Source organism: Zalophus californianus, chromosome 1, assembly GCF_009762305.2.
Source record: "Zalophus californianus isolate mZalCal1 chromosome 1, mZalCal1.pri.v2, whole genome shotgun sequence".
In the NCBI taxonomy this organism is placed as follows: Eukaryota; Metazoa; Chordata; class Mammalia; order Carnivora; family Otariidae; genus Zalophus; species Zalophus californianus.
Window position 1 is genome coordinate 60432767 of NC_045595.1, and position 14470 is coordinate 60447236.

The following is a 14470-nucleotide window of genomic DNA, read 5'->3' on the forward strand; positions in this document are numbered from 1 at the left end:
CAAAGATATAAATGTAGAGATCTGAAGGGGTATGTGCACCCCAATGTTTATAGCAGTAATGTCGACAATAGCCTAATTATGGAAAGAGCCAAGCTGTCCATCAACAGATGAACGGATAAAGAAGATGTAGTGTATATATAAAATGGAATATTATGCAGCCATCAAAAAAACGAAATCTTGCCATTTGCAATGACATGGATAGAACTAGGTATTAGGCTAAGTGAAATAAGTCAATCAAAGACATTATCATATGATCTCACTAATATGAAGAATTCTAAATCTCAGGGAACTGAGGGTTGCTGGAGTGGCGGGGGGTAGGAGGGATGGGGTGGCTGGGTGATAGACATTGGGGAGGGTATTGCTATGGTAAGCGCTGTGAATTGTGTAAGACTGATGAATCACAGACCTGTACCCCTGAAACAAAAAATACATTATATGTTAAAAAAAAAAAGATAGTAGGAAGGGATAAATGAAGGGGGGGATCAGAGTGGGAGATGAACCATGAGAGACTATGGACTCTGAGAAACAAAATGAGGATTCTAGAGGGGAGGGGGGTGAGAGGATGGGTTAGCCTGGTGATGGGTAGAGCACATATTGAATGGAGCACTGGGTGTTATACACAAACAATGAATCATGGAACACTACATCAAAAACTAAAGCTGTAGGGGGGAGGAGCAAGATGGTGGAGGAGTAGGAGATCTAAATTTCGTCTGGTCCCAGGAATTCAGCTAGACAGGGATCAAACCATTCTGAACACCTACGAACTCAACAGGAAATCGAAGAAAAGAATAGCAACAACTCTCTGAACAGAAAAGTGACCACTTGCTGAAAGGTAGGACGTGCAGAGAAGTGAATCTGAAGTGATATTTGGGCAGATAGATGGCGGGGGAGGGGCCTCCATCAGCCGCTTCTGGTAAGTGATAGAGCAGCAGAGCACAAAATCGGAAATTTTAGAAGTCTGCTCTGCTGAGGGACTCGCTCCAGTGGCTAAGCGGGGGGTGGAACCCTCGCTGGGACAGTGTGGTCTCAGGGCCCTTGGGGTCACAGAAAGACCGGGGGTGCTGAGTGCGGCAGAGCTCCCAGGTATCAGAGCGGGGAAGCCGGCTGCAGAGACGGAACCAAGGAGTGGCCTCTCAGCTTGGGGTTGCCATAAACCGGGATCCACAGGCACAGTCGGGACACTACACTTTGAGCAGGGACCCAACAAGCAGCGGATCAGGGAGACTCTCTGTCCTCCCCCCGGGAGGAGCAGTGCGGGGGCGCACCGCAGGAATCTACTGGGTTTGGAGACTCCACACAAGGTCAGGTGCCAGAGACAGAAAGCCTTGGTAACAGGCTGGGTGAGCACGGAGTGAGGCCAGAGACCAGGGCGACAGAGTGATTGCTTTTCTCTGGGGGCTCACTGAGGAGTGGGGCCCTGAGTTCTCAGCTCCTCCGGGTAGGAGATTGGGAGGCTGCCATTTTCACTCTCGTCCTCCAAAGCTGTAGGGAAACCTTGCAGGGCGAAAAAGCTATGAGAGGACACCTGAGCACATTACTTAGCAGACCCTGGCAAGGGCAGGGCAGTTCCACCTCCGGCAAAGACATTTGAGAACCATGGCAACAGGGCCCTCCCCCAGAAGATCAGCAAGAACATCCAGCCAAGACCAAGTTTACCAATCAATGAGAACAGCAGAACTCCAGCACTAGGGGAATACTGCACACAGAATTCATGGCTTTTTTCCCATAATTCTTTAGTCTTTTGAAGTTAATTTAATTTTCTTTTTCTTTTTAATTTTTCTATTTTCCTTTTTGAACCAACAACTTATCAATCCCTTTTTAAAAAAATCTTTTTGATTTTTCATTTTTAGAGTCATATTTTATTCCTTCATAATGGTTAACCTTATTTTTGGTATATATAAAAGTTGTTCTCTTTAAAATATTGGGATACAGTTTCTTCTAACAGACCAAGATATACCCTAAATCTCTAGTGTATGGCTTTGTTCTTGTCTCCTGCCTGATCACATTCTCTCCCTTTTATTTTTTTAAATCCTCTTCTTTTTTCAACCAACTTCTTATCAATTCCTTTTATAAAATCTTTTATAATTTTCATCTTTACAGTCACATCCCATCCCTTCATCGCATTGACCCCTATTTTTGCGCATATATAAGTTTTCCTTTCTTTAAAATTTTGGGAGGCACTATCTTCTAACAGACCAAAACGCCCAAAATCTAGTGTGTGGCACTGATCTATGCACCAGCCTGATCATATCTGCTCATATTCTGTTTTTTGTTTGTTTGTTTTTATCTTTCTCTTTTTCCTTTTTTTAAAATTTTTTATTTCTTTCCCTTTGTCTTCCCCCAGTTTCAGGTCTCTTCTGATTTGTTTAGTGCATATTTCTCTGGGGACGCTGTTACCCTGTTAGCATTTTGTTCTCTCATTCATCAATTGTCCCCTGGACAAAATGACAAGATGGAAAAAATCACCTCAAAAAAAAGAACAAGAGGCAGTACCGACAGCCAGGGACCTAATCAATATGGACATTAGTAAGATCTCAGAACTAGAGTTCAGAATGACGATTTTAAAGATACTAGCTGGGCTTGAGAAAAGCATGGAAGATATTACAGAAACCCTTTCTGGAGAAACAGAAGAACTAAAATCTAACCAAGTCGAAGTCAAAAAGGCTATTAATGAGGTGCAATAAAAAATGGAGGCTCTAACTGCTAGGATAAATGAGGCAGAAGAGAGAATTAGTGATACAGAAGACCAAATAATGGAAAAAAAAGAAGCTGAGAAAGACAGATAAACAACTACTGGATCATGAGGGCAGAATTCGAGAGTTAAGTGATACCATAAAACGAAACATTAGAATACTTGGGATTCCAGAAGAAGAAGAAAGAGAGACAGGGGCAGAGGGTATATTGAAGCAAATTATAGCAGAGGACTTCCCTAATTTGGGGAAGGAGACAGGCATCAAAATCCAGGAGGCACAGAGAACAGCCATCAAAATCAATAAAAATAGGTCAACACCCGACATCTAATAGTACAACTTACGAGTCTCAGAGACAAAGAGAAAATCCTGAAAGCAGCTTGGTCTCCCAAGAGATCTGTAACCTACGATGGTAGAAACATAGGATTGGCAAAGACCTAGCACAGAGACCTGGAAGGCCACAAAGGACTGGCGTGATATATTCGGAGCACTAAATGAGAAAAATATGCAGCCAAGAATACTATACCCAGCTAGGCTCTCATTGAAAATAGAAGGAGAGATAAAAAGCTTCCAGGACAAACAAAAACTAAAGGAATTTGCAAACACAAAACTAGCCCTACAAGAAACACTGAAAGGGGTCCTCTAAGCAAAGAGAGAGCCTAAAAGTAACATAGACCAGAAAGAAACACAGACAATACACAGTAACAGTAACCTTACAGGCAATACAATGGCACTAAATTCATATCTTTCGATAGTTACCCTGAATGTAAATGGACCAAATACCCCAAATCAAAAGACACAGGGTATCTGACTGCATAAAAAAATAAGACCCATTGATATGCTGTTTGCAAGAGACTCACTTTAGACCCAAAGACACCCCCAGATTGAAAGTGAGGAGGTGGAAAACCATAAGCCAATTAATAGCAAAAGCAAAGAAACACATTGACAACAATACAATAATACTAGGGGACCCTAACACCCCCCTCACTAAATTGCACAGATCATCTAAGCAAAAGATAACAAGGAAATAAAGACTTTAAATGACACACTGGATCAAATGGACTTCACAGATATATTCAGAACATTCCATTCCCAAGCAACAGAATACACATTCTTCTCCAGAGCCATGGAACATTCTCCAGAATTGATCACATCCTAGGTCACAAATCAGGTCTCAACTGGTACCCAAAGATTGGGGTCATTCCCTGCATATTTTCAGACCACAATGCTTTGAAACTAGAACTCAATCACAAGAGGAAAGTCGGTAAGAACTCAAATAGAGGGAGGCTAAAGAGCATCCTACTGAAGAATGAATGGGTCAACCAGGAAATTAAAGAAGAATTAAAAAAATTCATGGAAACCAATGAAAATGAAAACACAACTGTTCAAAATCTTTGGGATACAGCAAAGGCAGTCCTAAGAGGAAAGTATATAGCAAAACAAGCCTTTCTCAAGAAACAAGGTCTCAAATACACAACCTAACCCTACACCTAAAGGAGCTGGAGAAAGAACAGCAAATAAAGCCTAAACCCAGCAGGAGAAGAGAAATAATAAAGTTCAGAGCAGAAATCAATGAAATAGAAACCGAAAGAACAGTAGAGCAGATCAATGAAACAAATCAAATTTGTGTTAGCTGGTTCTTTGAAAGAATTAATAAGACTGATAAACCCCTGGCCAGACTTATCAAAAAGAAAGAGAAATGACCCAAATAAATAAAATCATGAATGAAAGAGGAGAGATCACAACCAACACCAAAGAAATACAAACAATTATAAGAACATATTATGAGCAAGTATATGCCCGCAAATTAGATCATCTGGAAGAAACAGATGCATTCCTAGAGATATATCAACTACCAAAACTGAACCAGGAAGAAACAGAAAACCTGAACAGATCTATAACCACTAAGGAAATTGAAGCAGTCATCAAAAATCTCCCAACAAAAAAAAGCCCAGGGCCAGATGGCTTCCCAGGGCAATTCTACCACACATTTCAAGAAGAATTAATACCTATTCTACTGAAACTGTTCCAAAAAATAGAAATGGAAGGGAAACTTCCAAAATCGTTTTATGAGGCCACCATTACCTTGATCCCCAAACCAGACAAAGACCCCATCAAAAAGGAGAACTATGGACCAATATCCTTGATGAACATGGATGCAAAAATTCTCACCAAAATACTAGCCAATAGGATCCACCAGTACATTAAAAGGATTATTCACCACGACCAAGTGGGATTTATCCCTGAGCTGCAAGGTTGGTTCAACATCTGCAAATCAATCAATGCGATACAATATGTTAATAAAAGAAAGAACAAGAACCCTATGATCCTCTTAATAGATGCAGAAAAAGCATTTGACAAAGTACAGCATCCTTTCTTGATCAAAACTCTTCAGAGTATAGGGATAGAGGGTACATATCTCAATATCATAAAAGCCATTTATGAAAAGCCCACAGTGAGTATCATTCTAAATGGGGAAAAACTGAGAACTTTTTCCCTAAGGTCAGGAACACAGTAGGAATGTCCACTATCACCACTGCTATTCAACATAGTATTAGAAGTCCTAGCCTCAGTAATCACACAACAAAAGAAAAGAAAAGGCAACTGAATGGGCAAAGAAGAAGTCAAACTCTCACTCTTTGCAGATGATATCATACTTTATGTGGAAAACCCAAAAGACCCCACCCCAAAACCGCTAGAACTCATACAGGAATTCAGTCAAGTGGCAGGATATAAAATCAATGCACAGAAATCAGTGGCATTCCTATACAACAACAAGACAGAAGAAAGAGAAATTAAGGAGTTGATCCCGTTTACAACTGCACCCAAAACCATAAGATACCTAGGAATAAATCTAACCAGAGGCAAAGAATCTGTACTCAGAAAACTATAAAATACTCATGAAAGAAATTGAGGAAGACACAAAGAAATGGAAAAATGTTGCATGCTCATGGACTGGGAGAACAAATATTGTGAAGATATCAATGCTACCTCGAGCAATCTACACATTTAATGCAATCCCTATCAAAATACCATCAAGTTTTTTCAAAGAAATGGAACAAATAATCCTAAGATTTGTATGGAACCAGAAAAGACTCCGAATAGCCAGAAGAATGTTGAAAAAGAAAAGCAAAGCTGGCGGCATCACAATTCCGGACTTCAAGCTCTATTACAAAGCTGTCATCATCAAGACAGTACGGTACTGGCACAAAAACAGACTCCTAGATCAATGGAACAGAACAGAGACCCCAGAAATGGTCCCTCAACTTTATGGTCAACTAATTTTCAAAAAAGCAGGAAAGAGTGTCCAATGGAAAAAAGACAGTCTCTTCAATAAATGGTGTTAGGAAAATTGGACAACCACATGCAGAAGAATGAAACTGGACCATTTCCTTACACCACACACAAAAATAGACTCCAAATGGTTGAAAGACCTAAGTGTGAGACAGGAGTCCATCAAAATCCTAAAGGAGAACACAGGGAGCAACCTCTTTGACCTCAGCTGCAGCAACTTCTTCCTAGAAACATTGCCAAAGGCAAGGGAAGCAAGGGCAAAAATGAACTATTGGGACTTCATCAAGATAAAAAGCTTTTGCACAGCAAAAGAAATAGTCAACAAAACCAAATGACAACTGACAGAATGGGAGAAGATATTTGGAAATGACATATCAGATAAAGGGCTAGTATCCAAAATGTATAAAGAACTTATCAGACTGAACACCCAAAGAACAAATGATCCAATCAAGAAATGGGCAGAAGACATGAACAGACATTTTTCCAAAGAAGACATCCAAATGGCCAACAAACACATTAAAAAGTGCTCAATATCGCTCGACATCAGGGAAATCCAAATCGAAACCTCAATGAGATACCACCTCACACCAGTCAGAATGGCTAAAATCAACAAGTCGGGAAACGACAGATGTTGCGGGGATGCGGAGCAAGGGGAACCCTCCTACACTGCTGGTGGGAATGCAAGTTGGTGCAGCCACTCTGGAAAACAGTATGGAAGTTCCTCAAAAAGTGGAAAATAGAGCTACCACAAGACCCAGCAATTGCACTCCTAGTATTTACTCTAAAGGTACAAATGTAGTGATCGAAAGGGGTACGTGCACCCCAATGTTTATAGCAGCAATGTCCACAATAGCCAAACAATGGAAAGAGCTATGATGTCCATCGACAGACGAATGGATAATGAAAATGGGGTGTATACACACACACACACACACACACACACACACACACACACACACACACAATATGCAGCCATCAAAAAAATGAAATCTTGCCATTTGCGATGAGGTGGATGGAAATGGAGGGTATTATGCTGAGCGAAATAAGTCAATCAGAGAAAGACATGTATCATAGGATCTCACTGATATAAGGAATTCCCTAATCTCAGGAAACAAACTGAGGGTTGCTGGAGTGGTGGGGGTGGGAGGGATGGCGTGGCTGGGTGATAGACATTGGGGAGGGAATGTGCTATGGTGAGCGCAGTGAATTGTGTAAGACTGTTAAATCACAGACCTGTACCTTTGAAACAAATAATACATTATATGTTAAAAAATAAAAAAGATAGCAGGAAGGGATAAATGAAGGGGGGGAACTGGAGGGGGAGATGAACCTGAGAAACTATGGACTCTGAGAAACAAACTGAGGGTTCTAGAAGGGAGGGGGTGGGGGGATGGGTTAGCCTGGTGATGGGTAGAGGGCAGGTACTGAATGGAGCATTGGGTGTTACTTTCTTCTTCTTCTTTCTTCTCTCCTCTTCTCCTCTCCTCCTCTCCCCCTCCCCCTTCTTCTTTCTTCTTCCTCTTTTTTTTTAACCCTGCTCTTATTTCAAATAGATTCTTATTTCACAACCTATGTTTTTAAGACACTTTTTTTTCACGTTTTTATAGATTTATGCCCCATACTAAGCTGTTTTTCATTCTATTCAATTTTATCTTGATATATACATAATTTCTGATTTCTTTGCAATTTTGGGATATAGTGTCTTCTAACACACAGACTGAAAATCAAGCAGGAACGGGCAGATCACCCTGCTGTGTCCACCCTGAGAGATTATAATCATCCTCCTCACTCCCCACCCACTCATTTTTTTTTCTCTTTTCTTTCTTTCTTTATTGTTTTGGATCATCTTGGCTTTGGTGGCGTCTCTGTGGTAGTTTCCGACCACTTCAGATTTCTTCTAAGGTGCATTTTGCTTACGTAGTGGTTGGTATTTTGGACTCTGTACATTCCCTCAACCATCCCTCAACAGAATGACTAGGAGGAGGAACTCCCAATAAAGAAAAGAACCAGAGATAATGTCCTCTGCCACAGATCTAATGGCTATGGATATAAGCAAGACATCAGAGATAAACTTCAGGGTAGCAATCATGAAGTCAATAGTTAGGCTTGAGAAAAGCATTAGTGACAATATAGACTCTCTAAGGGCAGAAATGAATCTAATCAGGCTGAAATTAAAAAATGTTATGAATGAGATACAGTCTAAACTGGATACTCTTAACAGCCAGGGTAAATGAGGCAGAAGAACGAATTAGTGATCTAGAAGATAAGCTGATATAAAGCAAGGAAGCTGAAGAACATAGGGATAGGCAGCTGGTAACCCATGAGAACAGACTTAGATCCATGATGCCATGAAATGCTCCAATGTCAGAATTATTGGGATTCCTGAGGGAATGGAGAGAGTGTACAGGAAGGTATATTTGAGCAAATCATAGCTGAGAACTTCCCTAATCTGGGGAAGGAAACAAGCATTCGCGTCCAAGAGACAGTGAGGACCCCTCCCCAAATCAATAAAAATAGATCAACACCCCAACATATAATAGTGAAGCTTGCAAATCTTAGAGCCAAGGAAGCTACCCTGAGAGTAGCTAGGGGGAAGAGATTCCTTAGTACGGAGGAAGGAACATCAGAATAACGTCAGACCTGTCCACAGAGACCTGGAAAGCCAGAAAGCGCTGGCAAGACATATGCAGGGTACTAAATGAGAAGAACATGCAGCCCAGAATACTTTATCCTGAAAGGCTGTCATTCAGAAAGGAAGAAGAAAGGAAGAGCTGACAGGACTGGCAGAAACTGAAAGAATATGTGACCACCAAGCCAGCCCTGCAAGAAATATTAAAGGGGATTCTATAAAAGAAGAAAGAGGGCGCCTGGGTGGCTCAGATGGTTAAGCGTCTGCCTTCGGCTCAGGTCGTGATCCCAGGGTCCTGGGATCGAGTCCCGTGTCGGGCTCCCTGCTCCTTGGGAGCCTGCTTCTCCCTCTGCCTCTCTCTCTCTCTCTCTCTCTCTGTCTTTCATGAATAAATAAATAAAATCTTTAAAAAAAATAAAAGAAGAAAGAACCTAAGAGTAATATAGATCAGGAATTTACAGGGACAATCTATAGAAACAGGGACTCTATAGAAACAGGCAATATGATGGCACTAAATTCATATCTTTCAATAGTTACTCTCAATGAATGGGCTGAATGCTCCCATAAAATGGCACAGGGTTTCAGACTGGATAAAAAAGCAGGACCCATCCATATGCTGTCTCTATGAGACTCATTTTGAACCTAAGGATACCGCCAGATTGACAGTGAAGGGGTGGAGAACCATTTATCATGCCAACAGACCTCAAAAAGAAGCTGGGGTAGCAATTCTCATACCAAACAAATTAGATTTTATTTCTTATTTATTTTTTTTAAAGATTTTATTTATTTATCTGACAGAGAGAGACACAGCGAGAGAGGGAACACGAGCAGGGGGAGTGGGAGAGGGAGAAGCAGGCTTCCCACTAAGCAGGGAGCCTGATGAGGGACTCGATCCCAGGACCCCAGGATCAGGACCCAAGCCAAAGGCAGACGCTTAATGGCTGAGCCACTCAGGCACCCCCTAACAAATTAGATTTTAAACCAAAGAGATGTAGAGGGACACTATATCATACTTAAAGGGTCTATCCAACAAGAAAATCTAACAATTGTAAATACCCATGCCCCCAACATGTAAGCAGCCAACTACATAAACCAACTATTAAACCAAATAAAGAATCATATTGATAATAATACATTAATAGTAGGAGACTTCAACACTCCACTCACAGCAACAGACAGATCATTTAAGCAGAAGATCAAAAAAGAAACAAGAGCTTTGAAGGACACCTTGGACCAGACGGGCTTCATAGATATATACAGAACATTCCATCCTAAAACAACAGAATACTCATTCTTCTCCAGTGCACATGGAACTTTCTCCAGAAGAGATCACAAACTGAGTCACAAATCAGGTCTCAACTGACACCAAAAGACTGAGATTATTTCCTGAATATTTTCAGACCACAATGCATTGAAATCGGAACTCAAGCACAAAGAAAAATTAGGAAGGAACGCAAACACTTGGAGGTTAAAAAGCATCCTGCCGGGGTGCCTGGATGGCTCAGTCCTTGAGCGTCTGCCTTCAGTTTAGGTCATGATCCCAGGGTCCTGGGATGGAGCCCCATATTGGGCTCCCTGCTCAGCAGGAGGCCTGCTTCTCCCTCTCCCACTCCCCCTGCCTGTGTTCCCTCTCTCGCTGTGCCTCTCTCTGTCAAGTAAATAAATAAAATCTTAAAAAAAAAAAAAAAAAGCATCCTGCTAAAGAATGAATGGGTCAATCAGGAAATTAAAGAGGAACTTAAACAATTCATGCAAACCAAGAAAATGAAAAGACATTGGTTCAGAACCTGTGGGATACTGCAAAAGCAGTCCTTAGAGGGAAGTACATAGTCATCCAAGCCCCTCTCTAAAAATTAGAAAAATTCCAAATGCACAAGCTAACCTTACACCTAAAGGATCTGGAGAAAGAACAGCAAATAAAGCCTAAACCAAGCAGGAGAAGAGAAATAATAAAGATTAGAGCAGAATTCAATGAAACAGAAACTAGAAGAACAAAACAGATCAACAGAACTAGAAGCTAGTTCTTTGAAAGAATTAATAAGATCGATAAAAGTCTGGCTAGACTTTTGCAAAAGAAAAGAGAAAGGACCCAAATTAATAAAACCATGAACGAAAGGGGAGAAATCGCGACCAATACCAAAGAAATAGAGACAATTAGAACTTATTACCAGCAGCTATATTGCCAACAAACTAGGTAATCTGGAAGAAATGGATGCATTTCTGGACATTTATAAACTACCAAGACTGAAACAGGAAGAAATAGACAATCTGAACATACCAGCAAGGAAACTGAAGCAGTAATCAAAAACCTCCCAGAAAACAAGAGTCCAGGGCCAGAAGGCTTCCCAGGGGAATTCTACCAAACACTGAAAGAAGAAATCATACCTATTCTACTGAAGCTGTTCCAAAAAATTGAAATGGAAGGAAAACTTCCAAACTCATTCTATAAGGCCAGAACTACCCTGATCCCCAAACCAAACAAAGACCCATATGACCCACTGAATTGATGCAGAAAAAGCATTTGACAAAATACAGCGTCCTCTCCTGATTAAAACTCTTCAAAGTATAGGGACAGAGGGAATGTACCTCAATATCATAAAAGCCATTTACAAAAGCCCACAGCAAATACCATTCTCAATGGGGAAAACAGAGCTTTTCCCTTAAGGTCAGGAACACAACAGGGATGCCCACTCTCACCACTTTGTTCAACATAGTACTAGAAGTCCTAGCCTCAACAGTCAGACAACAAAAAGAAGTAAAAGGCATTCAAATGGGCAAAGAAGAAGTCAAACTCTCTCTCTTTACAGATGACATGATACTTTATGTGGAAAACCCAAAAGACTCCACTGCCAAATTACTAGAACTCATGCAGCAATTCAGCAACATAGCAGGATACAAAATCAACGCACAGAAATCAGTGGCTTTTCTATACACACAATGTGACTGAAGAAAGAGGAATTAAGGAATCGATTCCACTTACAATAGCACCAAAGCCCATAAGATACCTAAGAATAAACCTAACCAAAGAGGTAAAGGATCTACACTCTAGAAACTACAGAACACTTATGAAAGAAACTGAGGAAGACACAAAGAGATGGAAAAACATTCCATGCTCATGGATTGGAAGAATAAACATTGTGAAAATATCTATGCTGCCCAAAGCAATCTTCACTTTCAATGCGATCCCTATCAAAATACCATCGACATTTTTCACAGAGCTGGGACAAACAATCCTAAAATTTGTATGGAACCAGAAAAGACCTGAAATCGCCAGGGGATCCTTGAAAAAGAAAGCCAAAGCTGGGGCATCACAATGCCTGACTTCAAGCTATATCACAAAGCTGCGATCATCAAGACAGCATGGTATTGGCACAAAAACAGACACATAGATCAATGGAACAGAACAGAGACCCCAGAAATGGACGCTCAACTCTATCGTCAACTAATCTTCAACAAAGCAGGAAAAAATATCCAATGGAAAAAAGACTGTTTCTTCAACAAATGGTGCTGGGAAAATTGGAGAGCTGCATGCAGAAGAATGAAACTGGACCATTCTCTTACACCACACACAAAGATAAACTCAGAATGGATGAAAAATCTCAATGTGAGAGAGGAATCCATCCAAATCCTAGAGGAGAACATAGGCAGTAACCTCTTTGACATCAGCCACAGCGACTTCTTTCAAGACATGCCTCTAAAGGCAAGGGAAACAAAAGTGAACATGAACTTTTGGGACTTCATCAAGATAAAAAGTTTCTGCACAGCAAAGGAAACAGTCAACAAAACAAAGAGGCAACCCATGGAATGGGAGAAGATATTTGCAATTGAAATTATGGATAAAGGGCTGGTATCCCAGATCTATAAAGAACTTCTCAAACTCAACACCCAAAAAACAAATAATCCAGTCAAGAAACGGGCAGAAGACATGAATGGACACTTCTCCAAAGAAGACATACAAATAGTTAACAGGCACATGTAAAAATGTTCAACCTCACTAGCTATCTGGGAAATACATATCAAAACCACAATGAGATACCACCTTATACCAGTCAGAATGACAAAAAATAACAAAACAGGAAACCCAAATGTTGGTGAGGATGTGGAGAAAGGGTAACCCTCTTACACTGTTGGTGGGAACGCAAGTTGGTATAGCCATTCTGGGAAACAGGAGCTTCCTCAAAACATTAAAAACAGAGCTACCCTAAGATCCAGCAATTGCACTACTAGGTATTTACCCCAAAGATACAGATGTAGTTAAAAGAAGGGGCATATTCACCCCAGTGTTTATAGCAGCAATGTCCACAATAGCCAAACTGTGGAAGGAGCCGAGATGTCCTTCAACAGATGAATAGAGGTGGTATATACATACAATGGAATATTACTCAGCCATCAGAAAGGATGAATACCTACCATTTGCACTGACATGGATGGAACTGGACAGGATTATGTTAAGTGAAATTAAGTTAATCAGAGAAGGAAAATTAGGATATGGTTTCACTCATATGTGGAACGTAAGGAATCATGTGGAGGACCACAGGGGAAGGGAGGGAAAACTGGAAAGAAATCAGAGAGGGAGACAAAGCATGAGAGACTCTGGAATCCGGGAGCCAAACTGAGGGTTACAGAAGGGAGGGGGGTGGGAGGATGGGGTAACTGGGTGATGGCTATTATTAAAGAGGGCACGTGTGGTGATGAACACTGGGTGTTATATGCAACTAATGGATCATTGAACACTACATCAAAAACTAGTGATGTATTATATGTTGGCTAATTGAATATAATAAAAAAATTTTAAAAAAGCAAAACAAACAAACAAACAAAAACCCTGATTTTGAAACACCAAAAAAGAAAAAAAAATTCTGGGAAGAAGTAAGCATACTTCTGTGGGCCCTTCTTTTGAAGAAGTAAATTTTTATTTATGAAAGTGACTTTCAATTGAAATGGTCCCTGCAAAAGAGAATCCTGTGTTTTTAACTTATACAATTTTTAAAGATAACACTGAAATTGTAAAAATTTAAAGTCTCCATAGACCATCCCATACCCTCCCATAATCTCCTTTAGGCTCTAGTTTGAGAAAGACTAGTTTTGCCAGAAATTTTAGGCTGAAGTTTCCTGTCACAAGGTGCCTCAAGCTCATTTTTATCAACTATTTTAACCTTTCCACTTCTTGCCACATCTCTTCTTTCTAACAAAGAAAGCCTGGCTTACATTTAGCTAATTTCTATTTTTGTATTTTGGTTACTCTTCTCCACCTAGTAAACTTCACTGGCTATGTTTGTTAAGTTGAAGAAAAACTTTTCGAAGTTTTTGATCCTGAAGTCCATTCACAACCTCTGCATTCCCTATACTCTCAGCCCTGAACAAAGTATTATATATATGTAATGATTCCATATAAATAATATATGTTAATTATATATTCATATGTATATGAACATGTATGTGTGCTGGTATGTGTGTTTGTGTGTCAGTGTAAAGGTTATCTATTTGCTTTACTTGTGTGTATATTCCGTCTTCCCACCTAAACCCAGAGATTCTTTTTATTTTTTATTGTTATGTTAATCACCATACATTACATCATTAGTTTTTGATGTAGAAACCCAGAGATTCTTGAGGTTTCTCTGTTGTTATCCCATTTTATCAAATAAAGTCTGCCTGATGGTTCAAGTAGCCAGAGCTACCAGTAGATAGCATGCTGTGTTACCAGCGTGCTCTCTAAATTTTTATTTACCTCATAGCAAACTAATCTTAGGTGCTTCTGCTGACTTAATTTCATTGTAATTTCTGCTAGATGGATTGACTTACTAGGGAAGGAAGCTTTACTTGTCTTGGTTTGAAGTCATGTTTGACTGTATATACA

At 40.2% G+C, this 14470-nt stretch overlaps 1 protein-coding gene across 4 annotated transcripts in view; it reads right to left on the bottom strand.

The window, feature by feature from the left end:
* Positions 1-14470, bottom strand: part of LOC113916762 (T-cell activation inhibitor, mitochondrial) — a 178584-nt gene that overhangs the window by 76384 nt on the left and 87730 nt on the right. The gene's annotated exons all lie outside the window — the stretch shown is intronic.